Below are 18,700 nucleotides of genomic sequence, written 5' to 3'. Positions count from 1 at the left end.
TGTAGTGCTTCACGTAGAAATAATAATTACCCACATATTTATTAATTCATAAAACAGGGAAAATGAATACAACAATATACATTTTTCAAAAATAACAAACAGGTTTCTTTTATTCCAGATTCGCGCAATGGATTTTATGCCCTTGAGTGTGTCATTAGCGGTTCATATAAAACTCTATGCCTGTTGAGTCCCAAACATGCAGTTTTGCATAGAAAAATTATTTTAATTCCTTCCCTGTCCCTTTCATAAAGTATACCGTAGGCTGAAAATGAATCCTCTCTACATCTGTGTGTTAATTGCCAACTGTTCTTTCTAAATATAGTACTGTATTAAAAATAACTAAAGATTAATATTATCAAAGGAGAAGAAAAAACATTGCTAGCAATTTCCCATTCTGTAATTTCCTCCTCACAGAGTATTTTTTCTTTGTGAAAGAAACTCATAAACAGTCAAGCATTACAATCTAGTCCACATGGATATAAAAATAATTCTCATTTTCTTTTAATTTTTTGTGAAATCTTAAAAATCTTGCAAAGACATATTCCAAAAAAGGGGATTTATATGTGTGCTGGTTTTGGCTGAGAAGGGGTTAATTCTCTTCATGGTAGTGCCTGTGGTGGTGAGGCACCTTTCCAGCCTCCCGCGCTCTGCCACGTGGGCAGGAGGCTGTGAGGGGCGGCTGGACCCAACTGGCCAATGGGATGCTCATTCCATACCATGTGACGCCATGACCAGTATATTAACGGGGGCAGTGGGGGGGGGGGGGAAGCAGTTGCTGCTCGGGGACTGGTGGTGTCAGGTTGGTGAGTGGCTGCGTCATGTGTGGTTTGGGTGATTCATTCCCCATCACCCCTCCCCCCCCCCCGAGTTTCACACCTCTCACTGTTTTCCTTTCCATTGCATTTTTGTTGTTGTTGTTTTATTTTCATTATTAAAATGTTCTTATCTCTGATTCTCTCCCCCATCTACCGGTGGGCGAGTGAGCGAGTGGCTGTGTGGGGCTGAGTTGCCGGCTAAACCACAACATGTTATACAGGTGCAGTCCTATCTGAAACAACCTTTAATGCTGCACCTGCAGATCAAAATTATTTTATCTCTTTGTGAAACAGTAGAAGTGTATGTATAACATCCAAAGCAACTGGAATAGGAAATTGAGCATGAAGAAAAAACTGGGTGTTTTCTGGCTGTGCTTTGAAAATTTTGGAATCTTTGATTATCCTGACTAATTATCTGCTGAAAACCAATGATTTCCAAAATACCTGTCTCAGATTAAGTCTTTCTGTGACTCTTCAATGTGCTTTAATAATCTTAATGGAAGGCTTTTAAATTAGTTTAAAATTTAGTTTAAAATTTTAAATTTTAAATATACAGAGGGTATGCAAGAAACACTGTATACACTTACTATTCCCTTTCTTGAACAGAACATACATTGAAATTTTATTTTTTTAATTCTAACTTTTTTTAAAGAAAGGTGACTTTTTGCTTTTTTGGTTTACCTAGCCACTTTTTTTATTTTAGTTGCATGTCTTTGTTATATTTACCTCAAGATTATAAAAAATAATGGGGAATATAGAAAACCTAGGGATGTTAAAAAACTTTTGTAAATTAGAGTAGAAAAAAACCCCAATGAGGGTGTAGTGGGAAAAACAAAGATGAGGCTTTTGGGGCTACTTGGTATGCCTTGTTACTGCTCCAAAGATACATTTGAAAATTCCTACAGAAAACCAGGTTGCCCATTCCTCCTATTACCCTGTCCCTACGCCGTCCTCTGGAATAAGGAATAGGTTCTAATGCAAATAAAGATTTTGATCGTAAGACTCCCATAATTTGTTCTGTTGATATGACAGACACTTCTGTGTATCTGCTCATGGTTGGCAGGCTGCCCACATAGAAAGTTAGCATGCAGTTCAGTCTTACATCTCTTAAAGTATTAGTATACAGCTGTTTTAAAGACCTCATTGTGATGTAGCATATATTAAAAAACAGAAATTACATAATTATTCTCTTAGGTTACTAATAATAAATAAACTAGGTATAATTGCAAACACAATAACTAAGGTTCTGGAAATTTTCTTATTTTCCACTGGTGTCTCTTGAAAATTACCCTTACGAGGATTTGATATGCCTGTATGAAAACAGCAGTCTGCACTGTTCTCCAGGATTTGCCTTTCCTTGCAGCTGTTGGGGAATGCTGGACAGGGCCACTACTTTGGGTACTTCTCTTAAAGAGGTATTGTTCTGTTGATTGTATACAAGCCCTGATGAAAAACACAGTTTTTGAGACATTACGACTCAGGCGTGGCTTCTGCCAGTCTCCTAAAATTCAGAAGCCTGAAGGTTGCAACTAAGAAGTGTTCAAGGTCAATGTAGCAGAAAACTACAAGGGGAAAAGAACCTTTTCTTCCTATTGCTAAGATTTGCTAAGATTCTAGTGGTTTCTTTTAGCCCTTTTATACACTGCAGGTTCCTGCAAACAGGTGTATTCCTAAAATTGCAATTTCTGGTGGGGTCTCATCTCCCCCAAGATGGTGTTGCACAAATGAGGACCTGTAATCTGTGTCTAAAAGATTTACTTTTTATATATAATTAGTGTACATTCCTATGTTAATTCTAAGTCATCTGGAATGACTGCAAATTGAAGGATAACTATAAAGTAATAATCCATTAACATTTTTATTAGTTAAGAGCAGGACTTTGAACTCAGAAGCAAACAGTAGCCTGTGGAGATCACAGAACACATATGTATGTCTTTTGCAGTTAATCCCAGTTACAGGTTCCAATACATGAAGCTAAAATTTGATTACTAGCCCCTTGGAAGGGATTTATTTTGTACTATTCTAAGATCATAATGATGAGGCATTTCAATAAGAGGTGCATTAGGACTGCCAGAAGGAGAATGAGCCAAAGAGATCTGCTGAGATCTCTGCTGTTGATAGCAGTAATGGAAGGTAAAAAATCCTCCTCCAGCACTGCAGAACTGCTTAGTGGTTGCACCTGATTATAATGCAGATTACATTACTTATGGGATGAGATGGCTTCTGCCTGCTTCCTCAAGATGACCTGTAGTTTCTTGGAACAGGATTCGCCAAGGAGCAAAGTGATGAGGTGAGCAAGAGATAGGTAATGTCTTTGCCGATTCCCAGTTCTTTGAATTTTTTTTTCTGCGGAGGAGGGCTTTGCTGCACCCCTGATGTATATGTCATTTACAGAAGTACAAACATGGTGGGAAATGCTTTCTTTCCTCAAAATGCAGAACACTGCACTCTTTTGATCCTGATTCTTCTTTTGCCAACTTCTGGCTGGAAAAGCATGCTCTATAGCATTTCTGTCACTTTGTATCGTGTTTTTTTTTAAATTTTATTTTTGTATAATAAAGATGAATTGTCTGGAGGGTATTATTCACCCCTGAGGCCAAGAAGCTCTGTGTTCTTGTATTGTGGTGAATTTACATGTAAATGCAGCCAGAATTAAACTAAAGTCTCCAAGTAAAGAATGAATTTGGTGCTTGTTGACTACTTTAATTCCCTTCCCTAGAAATAATATTTTTCTTCTGTTTGCAGTGTTCATGAAATACTTAATTCTTTAGAGGCTTTTATTTAATTTTTTAAAGGCTTTTAGAAAACAGTACTAATAGTTGTACAAGTGGCCAGCATGCATTTGCTAAGGCAGGGGCGGGGATGATGGTGCTTCTTTTCTCCATATGAGCTCATAAATTGTGTTGTCATCAGCAGGGATTACACACAAACATGTCCAAAAGCACAGATTCTCCCATAACAAAACAGAAGTCATTTGGGGCAGTGTGGCTGGTGATGCCTGATTTTATGTGTGGACAGGCAAGTAGCATCAGAGTTCACTGCTAGTGGTCAGTCTCCAGAAGGTTTTTTGCTTTATTTCAGTAATAGGAGCAGAGACTGCATTTGTTTATTTCTGTGCCTTGAAAAGAGGGAGCTTCAGTGCTGGGAGTGGAAAGATTGGTTTTTCATTTTTTAAGCAATTGCTTTTTTAAGTGCTGGGCTCATGTATGCATGGTGATGGGCACCAGAGTACATCTCCAATAAATACAGGCCACACAATTGTTGCATTCCATCAGTTCACTGCTCCGCTGACTAAAAAGTCACTGATTGGAACTTCTGAAATCAACCATGTGCCAGGGGTGTATTAGATTTCATGCCTCATTTTTAATCCTGGGCTACTACATTTAAAAATTGTACACACTCATGCTTTCTGTTAGGGATTCTAACTTGGCAAAAATCACTGATGTTTAATCTTCAGATTTTGAAGATCATAATGGAATACAGAAGACTGTTTCCAAAGTTCCCTAAAAATGAGAATGTATGAATCTGTGGCATAAGGCATATATGTGTTCACTAAAGTTTTGACTGTTAATGCTTTATGCTTGTAGAAAAATCCTCTGAAATGTAATTCCCAAACCTCAGCATCAGACTAAAATTGCAAAATTGGATTACATTTTTGAACTGCACTCCAGCTAGCAAAGAAATTACAGCAGTCAGATCTTTATGGATTAGGATCCCATCACCATCTATAGATGTTCTTTTACAGATGGAGTATAGTCAAATGAGTTTTGGATGTATAAGATTGAGACCAAACTCTAGATTCGGTATTTTTAGTAACGTTGGACTTTAATCTTAGATTATATGATGATATATATCACAGCACATAAAGATGTATATGTATGACCGAAGAGAAGTGCTTTAGAAAAAGAAATAATCTGCACTGGAAAGAAATTATCACCAAGATTAACTGTAGTTTGGACACTTAGGAAAAAGCTTTGCTTATCAAAATTATAGTGGAATATCATAACAACAATCTTTCTTGTGCCACTTCTCATGTTTCTATATTTTACTCCTTTTGACTATGAGGACATAGTGGACTCTCTGATAAGACAGCACGTCGTCATCAAACTCCCTTTGATATGATGTCATATCAAAGTATGGTATGATGTTTTTTATATATATTTAATGGTAATAAAATATGGTAAATGAATGTTACATAGATGAAGATATGAATGGTTTAGATAAGAATGTGTCCACCAAATGACTCACCGATATTTTACCTTGTTTACAATTATAATTTTTAAAGTCATTGACCCATTACATTGAAAAAAAAACAAACCCAACCACTAGCTGTTCATATTTTTACTGTGTTTACATAAATGCAAAATCTTTCTAATCAATTGAAATTTGAACTGGTAGAGCTTCAGTTAGTTTGATGCTGATATGAATAAATTTTGATAAAACTAGGGAATTGAGAAGCAAGCTATGATGTGGAATTAAAGTTAACATTGAGTAAAAATCAGATGCATGCAAGTACATTTTTGATCAAGTGATAAATACAGTCTGAGTTTTACAAATTCCTACACTTGAACTCCTCTAGTCTTCCAGAATTTTCATTTATTGAGGGTTAATCCTGTGCTAATTGCTTCACTTTGCTTAGTGTGTCTTAAAATTTTCAGTTTACTTTTTGGGGAGTAGTTTTCTGCAAACACGCTTTTGCAATCCAAGACAATATCAAGCTATTTGAGAAAATACTACTAGAAATAAGGACTAAGAATAAGGATGCATGTGTTGTTATTTCAGTGTATAAGCTTAATGATTTATCAAAACATCAGAAGTGTTAAAGGATATTCATAATAAAGCAATCCAAGCAAAATGCAGGAATAGAGAATTGTATAAAGAATGGTTCATTCTTTAGACTGAACTATCACCACCAAATCAGAGTTAGCAATGCAGTTCCCAGTTCACTTAGTAATACACTTGCTCGGTACCTCACACCAATGGAATTTCTTTCACTCTGGCTGGCACCATCTGTCCTCTTGGATGTGCAATATAATTCTTTTTCAGCTTCAGTTTGACAGGCTTAAGAGATATCAGCATCAGTTAAACATCACTATGCCTCTTCTAATGGCATTTCCAGAAATCAAATTTAAGTTAAAAGCTGATCAAGTGAGGCTTGTTTTTTAATCCAACCATTAATTTAGGCTGAAGAAAGGTAAGGAATTTAAAAAGTAAATTTTTTTCAGCTTCTCTTAGAATTTTCCTTGTTCAGTTTCCATGCCAAGATTTAGCTGGTCATGATTTTGGCTTGGCTTATCCAGTTGTCTGAGTACATGAAAAAATTACTGGGTTTGCACCCTAACAACAGAGTTTAAAACAGACTTAGACTTAGAGTTTAAAACAGCTTAATTTTAATTATTCTGTTAAACATAGAAATCATGGTCTGTGAAAGCATCAGATTGAGAAGAGATGCTTTGCATCTGCCAATTAATTCTGTTTAAATGATGTAAAACTTAGATTCCAGGTTTCTTTGGATACCTACATGTGACTGGAATAATAAATGATTCCTTTGTAACTGTTCCCCCTTGCCAGCCACACTAATCGTAATTTTAGTTCTTGAAATACTACTGGGGCCTTTTACTTCCAAACAATTGAAGAGAGAGAAAATTTTTGCTTAATTCAATAGAGAAAACATCCTCACTTGACAAAAAAAAAGTTTATGCTTCAGTTAATCTAATCATACTGAATATAAACCAGCCTTTACTCAAACAGACCTTTTTCTCTCTTCATGGGTCTCTATATTATTCCCCAATATATTTCAATCATGTATTTTTCCCCATTTTTTTTAATTTTAGCTTTTTTATTTCCTAGCTTTACTAATGCTTACAGGAGGTTTTTGATTATTATTATTTCATAGCATTTAGCTAGGTTTTTACTCCTAGAGCTCCTATATATGTGTGCATGCATGCCTGAATTTCACTATTAACTGTTGGAAATGTGATATAAATATCCTGACTGTATTTGTTTCCCTTCTTGCCCCATAACTTCTAAGAACTGGTGTTTTTTTCAAATTCATTTTGCAGTTAATTTACTTAAAGAAAGCCAGTACATGATGTCTGTCTGCATAGATGAAGGGTTCTGTTCTCACTTAAGCTGTACTGACACTATTTGAGAGTGCATTCATACAGTATTCATATAGGCATTTTTTCAGTCATACTAACTCTTTGGGTTTTAAAATAAACAAGATTTTGGGACACAACGTAACAAGGCTGCATGACATTAAAGATGCTTGAGATGCCCAGCAACCTTACTCAGAATGAAGGGTTTGTGGTTATTATTTAATATTTAACAAGATCAGCTGAGCTTATACTTTTAAGAGAGAGGGGGAATCTTCTTTTTTCTTCCTCATTTTTAACCCTTCCATGTAAATCACGTTAGGCCTGGAAAATGTCTGATAGTCAGAAATGGGGGCCACCTGTATTGTTTGCAAACAAAACATGAAAAGCAAAAGCTTCTGTTAGAGTATGACAGTATTGCTCTCCAGGTGGAATAACAACCTCTTCCAAGTGGAGCAGAAGGATTCCGATTGTGACGGAGGGAGCAGAACTCATTTTGTAATTCTTTCACCTAAACGAGGACTAAATTTATCTGGCCCTGCTGCTCTGTGGGAGCTTTGGTGTTGACTTGTTTTGTTTCCATAACAGAAATCTGATTTTTACAATCCATGATCAATTATCTGTTTTCGTTTTGGAGAACAGGCACTTGGGTTCCGTGTAGAGTGGGTTATTGTTGCGGAGGGGCATTTGCTTTACATGTTCTGAGCTAGATAAAACCCCTCTTATTATTAGCTACAAACAAAAAGGAAAAAAAAAGAACTTTTCTGCTGCCATTCTTAAAAACCCTACAGGATGACATCCTGAAAATTATATACTTATGGCTGGGAATATTTTGCCATGCTTTTTGTAGTACTTGTGAGTAGGACATGCTTCCCAAAAAATTTTGTTTGGTCCACAGTTGGGCAGAGTATTGACAATAAGATGAATTTTTCATATCTTGTTCTAAGGAAGGAGAAAAAAAATGTCTACATCTTTCAGATTTATTATTAGCAGTACCTGCAGTTGTACCAACATATGCAAAAATAGATATAGGCAGAAATACGAACTGACACTTCTAAGCAATGCTGTTTCTACTTCACATATGAAAGTGCAATACCCTAACACTTCTGTCATCTCCAAAATATGAATCAGGTTGAGGTTTACTAAAAGTGACTCAGTTCTCACTGTTTCTCAGATCATATAACTATTCATTCCACTTACATACTTTACATAGCATCTTCTTTCATTTCTTATACTAATAACTGCCAACATCGGGTAAGAAAGGCTTCTTACAGATTTGCCAGGAAAAATAAAATGATCCTATGGCCAAACAAGCTCCCACAAATGGTACTGGGTTTATTTGCTGTGTCTATTTAATCTATAGAGTACCTTCCAAACAGAAAACAAATACCAAATACTATGGCTGCTAAGTAACAATGGAGTAATTTTCCACCTTTTCTCATTTTAAAAGGCAATCTTCGTTGAGTAAGATTGATTTAGCAGGAGTACTAATAAACTCTTGAAAGATATAAATAGGACAAAAGACAGTACTTACAACCTGATTGCAACAAGGGAAATTTTGATTTGAAAAAAAAAAATCCCAGTGAGTGTGATTCCAGGTTGTGGAAGCTCCATCCCTGGAGATTTTTAAAACTTGATGGGACAAGACCCTGAGCAAATTGATTCAAAGTTTAAATTGTGTTTGCATAGAGGAGAGGATTGCAGTAAGTAGCCTCCAGAGGTCAGTTCCAAACTAAATTACTCTGTGCTTCTGTGATAGCTAACCAGGGCTTAGGCATCAGTCTTATGACTTGTCAGTTTGTTCAGTAGGGTATCAAAAGGAAAACGTGTGCTTTTGCATAAATCAGCACAAAGTTAATTTCTGTTGGACCAATTTCCATTGGAGAGATTTATATCTGGCTGCTGTTGTTTTTGTTGTAGTTGAAACGTGCTAAAGATGGGTGGTTTTGGATGATATCTCTCCCCCACTCTCTCCCCCTTTCTCTCCCATTCTAATCCTATGAAGCATGAAAAAAAGACATGAGAGAATTTTATTGATGCAGATCAGACAGATTTTTTCAAAACTTCGACTATGGACATGTGAGAGTTTTTTGACAATTCACCACTTCAGTCTTTAGTTGTAGCTTCTGTAACTGCTGGTGTTGTGCCTTTTGACTATTGGATTACCTTACTGGCTTTGTAACCACGACTTGTCCTTGAGAACTGCCCATAATTCTTTCTCAGCACTGTATTATGGTAGAAAACAGAAGCCTGATCAGGGACTACGGTTCCCTCACACAAAGGAATGTGATTAGGTGCTTGAATTAATAAACTATTAATTTCTTTATGAAGGTGTTACTTAACAACATGAGGTTTCTAACTCCTACCAAAATGTTGAAATTGCACAGGTGAATGGTACAGCTTCATTATCTTGAGGACTGAGCGAGGTGAAGAAAGCTGATTACATCTTGTGTCTAATATCCCTGAGAGTTTCCCTTGTGGAAACTCTACATTTAGCAATTGTTTTAAAATCTAGCACCTACACATTTCCCTTTTCTTGAGCCCCACTGTAAAGCAACAGTAATTTTTTGGTAAGGATAGTTTAGTGTAGCCTAGTGTCTTAATATAGTACTTAAAATTTCAGCTGAGTTACAGCAAGAAACAACTTTCTATCAAAGTAAGCAAAGTCTGTCAATAAGATGGAAACCTGCTGTCACCAAAAGTCTGCTTTAGCAATAAAAAAAGGCAAACCATGGTTTGAAAGTACCCCTTTATCTCAGTTTCTTACAACTGCCTCAGCTAGTAGCCAGTCTTACCTTAGGCTGTGTCTGTCATTGTGTTAGTCAAAGATCACCTTTTCAGGTGAGAAGTCACTAATCCCAAACTAACCCATGCTAAAATATTTTAAAGGCTTTGAAATGAAATAAGGGGACAAATGTTAATACTGTATTGGTATAAGGCATCAAGAAAACTGGCCTAAATACCAAATTTAATTTCAGTAAGTTTTGAATTGGTTTCCTTGGGTTTTAAGAGCATACAAGTGATATTGGATCTACTTTCACAGTTCAATTTCCACTTGCAAAGGCTTTATAAAATATGTGTGAACAAAGGGAGTATATTACATGTTTTATAGGTAAATACAAGATAGTAGAAGCTCTATGATTGTAATAAGTACCTCTCATCTTATATAATCTGTAATTACCTGTAACACTGATGAGCATTCCTTATTACCTCCGTCAACCATTTATAAATTCTACGTGGTCTTATATTGTGTCCAAAATGTTCATAAACGAGCATGAGTTTAATCACAAATGTTTTAAAGCATCACCAAACATACTTCTTGCCAACTTATAAAACAACCTGCATATTAATCTTTTAATCTTTAAAAAGTTGTATTAAAGAAATGGGCTTTACCTTAAACTAAAATCAAGATGGAGGCCCTTTTTTATTTTTTGGCAATGGACTTTTTGATTTTATTATTCCAGCATCTATACGTGTCTTCTTTAGATGTGAATCTTCCTTTGTTGCCACCTGTTTCATTTTTTCAGGGGAGTGAAACTCCCATCACTGTTGCAGAACAGGCAACATATGAGCTGAGGCTGTTCACGGAGACAGCATCATGGACTGTGTTCTTCATTACAGAAGGATGTCAGTTCAGAGACAGGCAGACTGGGGCAATTAATTCCTAGCAACCTGAGGTAGCAAGCAGATGAGATGCATTTTGAATGTAAAGCTTTTGTCCAAGGAACATCCCTTTTTTTCTTTTCTACACCTTTGCCACCTTCCCGAGAGTTTCAGGTCTCAGGTTAACATAGCAAGATTGGATGTATAAACTTCAACCCATAGTGTATTATACCTTCCCCAGTAAAGCAGAATTTAGTGTTTACTTTTGCTTCTTTGGGGTATCAGCACATACTGTACATAGCCTGTTCATGGGTCAATAGAAAGATAAAATAACTATAGCTCTGAAGTTTGAGGGCTGATGGCATGTTGCTATGCATGCTGGCCATGAAGCATTCTAAAAGAAAGGCACTTAACTGCAAACCTTCAGCGTAAATCACTGTGAGCAATGATGTAGAGATCACCTTGTCAGTTGAGTTTGCTACGTGCTGGCAAACTGGAGAATTTATGAAGCATTAAACTATGTCACTCAGCTGTATTTAACGTACAGTAACATTATGCACACGTAAAGCTCCTTGTGAATGAGATTTGAGAAATGTTAACTGCATCAATCTCAAAGGATCAGCACAGTGAATATGATAGTGTGTCCATATTTCCACTTAGCTAACCTAAACCTATTAGAATAACTAAAAGACCAAATTCAGATGATCAAAAGGAGCTTGAGGTAGTATTAGAGCATGAAACTCCCTGGACAAATTCAGTGTCATTTAATTATATATAAAATGAAAAGAATTTTGTTTAATCTGTAGATCTGCTCTGGTATAGTAAGTATGGAATTTTGAATTCTAGCGGTTTTGTCATCTTTTTTTTCTGAACAGGTAAAACTTTCATTTTCAATGAAACTTTCAGTTTTAACAAGATGCTTTTTCTCATAATATCAGATATCGGTGGGTGAGCATTAGCACTTATGCAGCCCATTTGTCAGAGAAGACCCCGAGGCCTCTGGAGCCATGCATAGTATGTCCCCTTCTAAGTTCAGGAGAGCAACTGAGCACCATGATACTAAAAAGAGAAAACCAGGTAGGAAGAATAATAGGAACTCATTGTAGCTCTAAATAGACAGATTAACCTTCAAAGTTTAACTCTCTGTTAGCCCTACTTATTTAATCTCGATTCATCTGCATGTTACTTAGGAGACCCAAATACGATGATGACAATTAAGACATCTAATGTATTCCTGTACCTGTGCAAGCTTATACCATATATACTATTGCCTAAATGTATTGTGCTACCTGTTCTGCTGAGCACTCTAACACTTCCTCTAGTCAAGATGTATCTCTGCCACTTGCTTTTGCTTTGCCATATATTATCCTTTATCAATCCTAAGGAAAAATGTGGTCTTGCTGAATGGTATGAAATATGAGAAGAATTCAGAACGAACTTAGCTGCCTCTGGCAGCAAACTGAGAGCCCATCACAATTCCAGGCTATGCGCAGTCCCAGACACTGAAGGGGCCACAGCAAACACCTCAGAAGCTAAGGCTGCAGTGAAGTAGTTCAAGAGACCATAAGGCTAGTAAGATCAGTAGGGCAAGAAATTTTATATATTCCTCTCCATTCATGCCCCTAATATTTCCTAAGGTCACATTAGCAATTTGATCATATATTTTAAAAAATCCATGTGAATTATTGCTACATGATTTATTTTCCTTTTGGCTTTGTTCATAATTAATAAAAAAAAACAGTAGTGTGTTTTGGCAACTCACTCCTAATGTTTCAGAATGTTCTGTCTGATCTGTTCAGGTGGTTTGATCTTAATTATTGCCTGGTGTGCTTCCAGTGTCTATCTGCAAGATAGTGATTTTTTTTTTTTTCTCGAAATCACAGCAATGCCCAAGTTGCTTAAGAGAGCAGCAGATATCGCCTGCAGATAACCAAAGTCTTGGTGCTCAATACTGAGACATACACTGTGCTCTGAGCTGGCCTGGCCTAAACCTGTGCCCTAGTAGGCAATAATAATAATAATAATAATAATAAAGGTAAATATACCTTTATTTCAAAAGGTTTGGTTTAAGTGTTTCTATGCCTCCATGTCAGCAGTAGAAGACAGGGTGGTTCCTGCACAATGCATTAAAATGCCAGCTTTAATGGGGCAGTAGGTGGATTATCAGGAAAAGGTGCTAAACTGGGGCTGTTCAGATACTTGCATGCCCAGCATCTTAAAACACACTACAGTGGTGTCATGATCCACTGTTGGGTTGAACAATTTGGCCAAGGTTAAAGCCCCTTGCTTTCCAACTGACCTCAGATAATTCTGGGAGGTTGGGGGTGGCTGGGCTTAACTTCTGAGTAACTCCAATGTATTTTTGTGACTAGGTTCCTTTTTCATTCTTGGAAACAGAATTAAGACGCAAAATGGAGTCAAGTGCCAAGTCACTTTATATGGCCAGAAATAGATACCGGAGAGAAAAGCAAAAAGAGAGAAAAAAAAAAAAAAGTGAAAAAGGGAGGGAGAGAGTGGGACTGTTGCGGTAGCTATCATCACACATCTCCAGCAGTCTGTCCAGTCCAGGCAGGCAGTCCGGGCGTCCAATGCATCTTTGGAGCCAGTGGAGGGGGCGATGGTCCAGAACACACCCGTCATCTCTGCCGGTTTCCCCTTTTATAAGGTTGCTCTCTTGCATAGTCAGTAACTGTTCTGCATAAACCTGCCTCCCACTTGGCGGTGGGGTGCATGCCAGTACTGTCACTAGAGGGTGCTTGAAAGTTCTAGAGGGTCCAAGCCCACCCCACCCCCAATATGTTGCCACTTGGTCTTGGGCCCGGGTGTATGCGTGGAGGACGAGTACTCCAAGATAACGGGGCGCACATTCCTGTCGGGTCGACCTTGGTGATTAAACTGTCCCACTCAGCTGCTGTAGTGATCAGGCGTTGTTAGAGAAACTTGCCTGACAACAAAAGCTGAGACAAGTTTCCAGTCCCTGACAAGTGGCCACTGGATTTGAAAGAACTATGTTACATGAGGCTCTGATTAATGCATGTCTTAGTCTAGGACACAGACACTAAACTCAGTGACGCCAACTAATAGATGATGATAATATCTTTTCAGTGCAATTACCTTTTAAAATGACTAGAACCTTGCACTGAAACAATAAACCTGTCCATAGCTGGGCTTTACAATCTTGAAAGGCTGGAATAAGACGATGTACATGGACAGGTCATTGACCAAGAACAATATTAGACTACGAATAAGTTATCTCTTAGTTTTTGTAATAAATCAAAAATGATGTTACAGTGTCCTTACAAAACAGTACCTTAATTAGAGGTTATCCTTCAAGGTGCATACAATGTCTTATCAGTGCTTCTTTTATCCTGAAGGTGGTTTTGATAGCAGCTTAGTGCCGGGAGCATGCAGTCTATTTGATAAACAGCATACATTTTCCAGTCTTCCTGTTCTTTCTTTGAAGAAGTCCTTCATTTTCAATTGATAATTTTATTTTTAAATTGAGGATTGTCAGATTTAAAAAATAATGTTAATTTAAAAGACAATATACTGAATTTGGATATTTTTTTTTTTTTAACATAGCTTGGCCTATTTGATAGCTCAAAGTATATATGGTAGGGAGCTTATGTCTTATGTGCTATTTCTTTGCTGTAGTTTTATTTTGATTATTTTATCAGGTCAGCAATTCTTGTGTATTTACTATTCATTCATTCTTTTTTTTCCCCCTCAACCTTTCTCTCTCTCCACATCCCCACTGCAGATGTACTGGCATGATTTTGATCCATTGTGCGATTCAATTGTTAATGACAACTCAGAATTAACCTTCTTATTGGCTTCTTGTCAACATCATGACATAATTTCAGAGCTGTCCCTTTTCCTCCACTGATGTTTTCTATTACGACTTAGGAAGCTCGTCTCTTTATTTGTATTGTAAAGGGAAGTTGGCTTCAACTTTATGTAGATCTCTAGCATTACCCAAATTCCTCCCTTCCTTTGGCCTTCAGCGCTAAAAGAGTGATGATTGCAGGTGTTTTCTCGTCCTTCCTCAGGCATTTTTTAATTATAATAATGAAGTTACTATATATTTCCATTAAACTAAGGCCATGAACGTCTGTTAACCGTGGTAGCCTTATCTAACAATAAGAATGGTTTGGGCTGTCCTAGCTGACTTTGCCTGAAGCAGATTGGTGTTCTGGATTCAGTTTCTAATTCTATTACCAAAGTTGGTGTTTGCCTCCGAAAAGTTTAAGTATCACCTGATATATTAAATATGGTTCATAAAGTTATTTACCTTCATTGTCAAATTCCTTTTCTTCATCCTTTAAAGACCTTGCTTTTCATACCTTGCGTCTACTATAGACACTCTCTTATAAACCTTTCTCATTTTATTGAAGAAAATTTTTTCCCCGATTTATTTATAGCATGATTTCACTATGAAGTTTAAAGCACACATTCTTTCTAAATTGGTAATGTGATTGTGATGCCTTTTTGCTTTTAAAGTTTTGTATTAGTCTATGAAGCTGTAAGTCCTTTCCTTCTGTCCTTATAGAGGACTGCAAAGGAAAGTGTTCAAAAATTTTACTCCCGTTAACTGGAGTCTGCCCCAGACCACCAACATTTGTGCCTAGGCAAAAGATAATATAATTTTGTTTATAAAAAATCGTAGGTTCTTTTGATTGTATTACTGAACCATTAGCAGTTGCCATCAGTTCTTAGCATTACAGAAAAGTTTTCCTTTCACAGTTGTGACCTGTGGCTAATCCAGTCCCGTATCTGTTGTTGATGTAAGCCAGAAAATGAATCGATTTCTGCCAGGAAGAATCACTTTTAAGAGCAGGAGTTGTGGAGTGATACTATCAGTCACTTACATGATATTATCAGTTAGGGGCTAGCCTAGAGTTGTCAAGGATAGTTGTGTCATTTGCGTAACTGTCGTAATATTCCTGTTGTAGCAATAGTAGGGCCACAGGAAAGAAAAAAACCAAACCAACAAACAGTATTTTTCAGGGACACACACCTTTGTATACAGAAACCAGTTCTTAAAACAACTGTTACTTTCCAAGAGGACTGTTTTATAGATGCTATAAAACAATAATTGCTGAAGTAGTGATCATTGGCATCCATTTCTTAGGAAGGCAGGGCAGAAGCCAATCCCAACACACTACGATTACTTGGCTGCTCTTTATTGCCTAAAGAGAATGTAGATCAGAGTCCACAAAGGAGATGCTGTATAATGTGTGGCTAAGAAAAGACAACAGGGATGGTTCTTTATCAGAGCATTAATCTGTACATGTGACGCATGTACTATGCATTAATGTCTCCTACTGGATACACACTTAACATACGAAATGTTTACATGGGATAGTATTTCTCTGGTCCAGAGACATTTTCCTTCACACGTTTCATATGCATTGTTTCTATTGAGCAAGGTGGAGTAACACTGCCTCAGAAGGTTGACTAAATTTTCAGTGAGTAGGCAGCATTATGCAAATAAAGATTAATCTGTATAGAAACAGCTAGTGATGTTTGTGGATAGTAAAATCTGTGTTTAATGAATAATCCCCAATGAAATTAAAATTTAAACACTGAAAGTCCTAATGATACTTATAACTACTGAAAATTTTCAGTTACCAGAGGAGGCTGAGCTAGCCTCACCTAAGGCTAACTTAGCCTTAATCAGGATTGCTTTATCAGGAAGCTGAGTTTAGCTCCGCTTTTAGATGTAAAAGATGAGCAGACTAAATGAGATCTGTGAAATTGCCATGGTCTAAGGTGTGTCATAAATATCAAAATACATATTCCTAGCCTGTCTGTAGATGTGTCTGTAAATAAGACACAGGACTTGCCAATCATGGATAGTATGGGGACTCTGAAGTGTCTGCAAGTTATTCAGCAGTGACTGCTTATTGGGGTCACAGAGCTTGGGAATCGTGGATTTTAGCTGGGAACACTTTTCCGTACTTTAAGATGAGTAATTGAGTTTTCAGATGTGCAGTCTCCTGACTCTTTTCAGAGATTTCTATTCCTAAGAAGTCCGTATCAATAAATAATCTAATCTAAAGGTGTATCGTCTAGCTGGATTTGAATATGCAATTTGAAAAGGTAAATGCTATTAAAAGAAGATAAATTCACGCACATGCTAATATTTGACTAAAGTTTTTTTTCCGTTGCTTTCATCATGTAGTTCAAAAACATTATTCTGAACACTAAACATAATTTTTGCACAAATGATCAAGGCAATCCATAACTCTGTCTTCCACAACACTTTCACAAAGCTTTCATGATAATGTATGATTCCTGAAAAGGGGTTTGAAGAGGAGGAGAAAGGAATTTTCAAACACTGGTGAGCGTTGGATAAATGGTATCAATTTACTTGTTCACATAGCAAATTAATAAAATGGCCTTTGAACAAAACTGATATTTATCTCCCTGTGTTTAATAAATTTAGTCAACATCAGCAAGAATCTTCTTTCATAAACTTTTTCACAGATATGTTGTACTGAAGAGAATTCTGCCTTTATTGGTTTTACCAATTTTTGTTTTCAAGATTTCAGTAAATGCTTTGAAAAGCAATGTACTTCCAGTAATATAGAGTAAATTGCGGTCAATAAATAGAAATGGATCATAGGAAGGGTACATCAATGTCAAACTTGTATTTTACTATCCAGTTCTTTACTACTGAATTTAAAAATGAGGCAAATTATTACTGAGTGTAAACTCTTCCTCTGATGTTTAAAATGTTATGTGACTGATTTCCACTGCTGCAAAATCTATTGTATCTCGTATCGTTATCCACATGATATAAAAATACTTACAAATATTCCAGTAGCTTGAGAACTCACACTTCAGAGGTAGGCTGCCAGAAATCCTTGGTAATTTGACAACATTTCTTTTGGAAAAACAGGACTTGTCTAGGAGGACCTGACATATGGTAGCCTTCTGTGGCCAGCAGGTGAGGACAATATATACAAGTATTGCTTATTTGGGGTAGAACACTTGTTGGAAAATACATCTCTCTCTTTCTTCCTTTACAGTTCAGGATATGCCCTCCTACTTTAACAGCAAGATTTATACTGCTGCAGTATATAACACAGAGGAGGAAGCTCTTCCTAGGATAATAGTTGCTTAAGCCATGTAGAACCTCAAGGGTCAAAAACATTTAAAATTCATTTGTGCTCTGAAGAGGAGCTGTAAATTTCTGAAGTCATGATGGGGGTTAAACATGCATTTTAGTCACTCTTCAAGGTTCATGCAAGTCAGAAGAAGTTTTTGCTGTCTTTGGCAACAGATTTTCACATTGTGTCTCATATCTGATGTTTAGTCGTGATGTTTCCTTGTTATTTGTCATTGCTGGTCATTTCCCAAGCAAATTCATGTTCTTAAAAAAAAAACATTTCAGCAAAAATTAATTAGTTATATCTGATCAATTGCAGATAAATATATATGAACAACTCCATTACCTTGCAGTGGATCTGTGTTAGTTAATCAGAGACTATATTAGAAATGTAGATTTTATTGGCAGTGAAGTGGTACGAATACCACCACCATCACCACCCCGCAACACACACATACTACTGCCTTAAGAAAATCTGAGCTGGAATTGTGAAGTTTTACATACGAAACGTGAGAATTATATTAATATTTTTAGACACAAAGTAATTTAAAATAGTTACAAGCAAAGTATGTAACAAGCTTTGAGGTATCTGGATTCACTGGAGATAGTTGTGCAAGCTTTTGTGCAAAAGATTGACATTCATAGGATCTTGTATTCTTTCTAATTTTTCGTAATACTGATTTTTTCTCATTTTTAAAAAATATGATCATGTAATATAGCCACCATAGACACAATATTAACATAACACATTTTTGCACAGGAAAATTTATGATTCTGCCCACTGAACACAGAAATAGAAATGGGCTGTGTTGATAGTTAGGGTAACCCTCAGTAACTGAGGATAATAGGTTTAAATCTCTCAGATGTCTGGTATTGTTTTAGGAAGCTACTTTTCCCCCGGCCCATCAGTTTCTCAGCTGGATAAATACCTTCACTGCGGAAATCCAGCTAAGCTATTCTCCTAACAGCCCATAAACAGAGCCTCAAGAGTTGGAGAAGTTAGAAGATCTTCAGTCAGAATGCCTGACATCCAACCACAACCTCAGTTGTATACAGAGTTTAAGAGGGGCAAC

At 36.8% G+C, this 18,700-nt stretch overlaps 1 protein-coding gene and 1 long non-coding RNA gene across 2 annotated transcripts in view; one reads left to right on the top strand and one right to left on the bottom strand.

Moving 5' to 3' along the window:
* Window positions 1-18,700, top strand: part of CNTNAP2 (contactin associated protein 2) — a 1,195,621-nt gene that overhangs the window by 628,467 nt on the left and 548,454 nt on the right. The gene's annotated exons all lie outside the window — the stretch shown is intronic.
* LOC135312015 (uncharacterized) lies at window positions 8,353-17,613 on the bottom strand. The gene is made up of 3 exons (XR_010371631.1): window positions 17,329-17,613; window positions 10,304-10,582; window positions 8,353-8,907 (listed from the first exon to the last, which is right to left on the bottom strand). It is a non-coding gene; the product is annotated as an uncharacterized LOC135312015 (long non-coding RNA).

This window comes from Phalacrocorax carbo, chromosome 2 (genome assembly GCF_963921805.1).
Source record: "Phalacrocorax carbo chromosome 2, bPhaCar2.1, whole genome shotgun sequence".
Classification (NCBI taxonomy): Eukaryota; Metazoa; Chordata; class Aves; order Suliformes; family Phalacrocoracidae; genus Phalacrocorax; species Phalacrocorax carbo.
The sequence above is the reverse complement of the archived record's forward strand: the minus strand, read 5'-3'. Positions and strand labels throughout refer to the sequence as shown.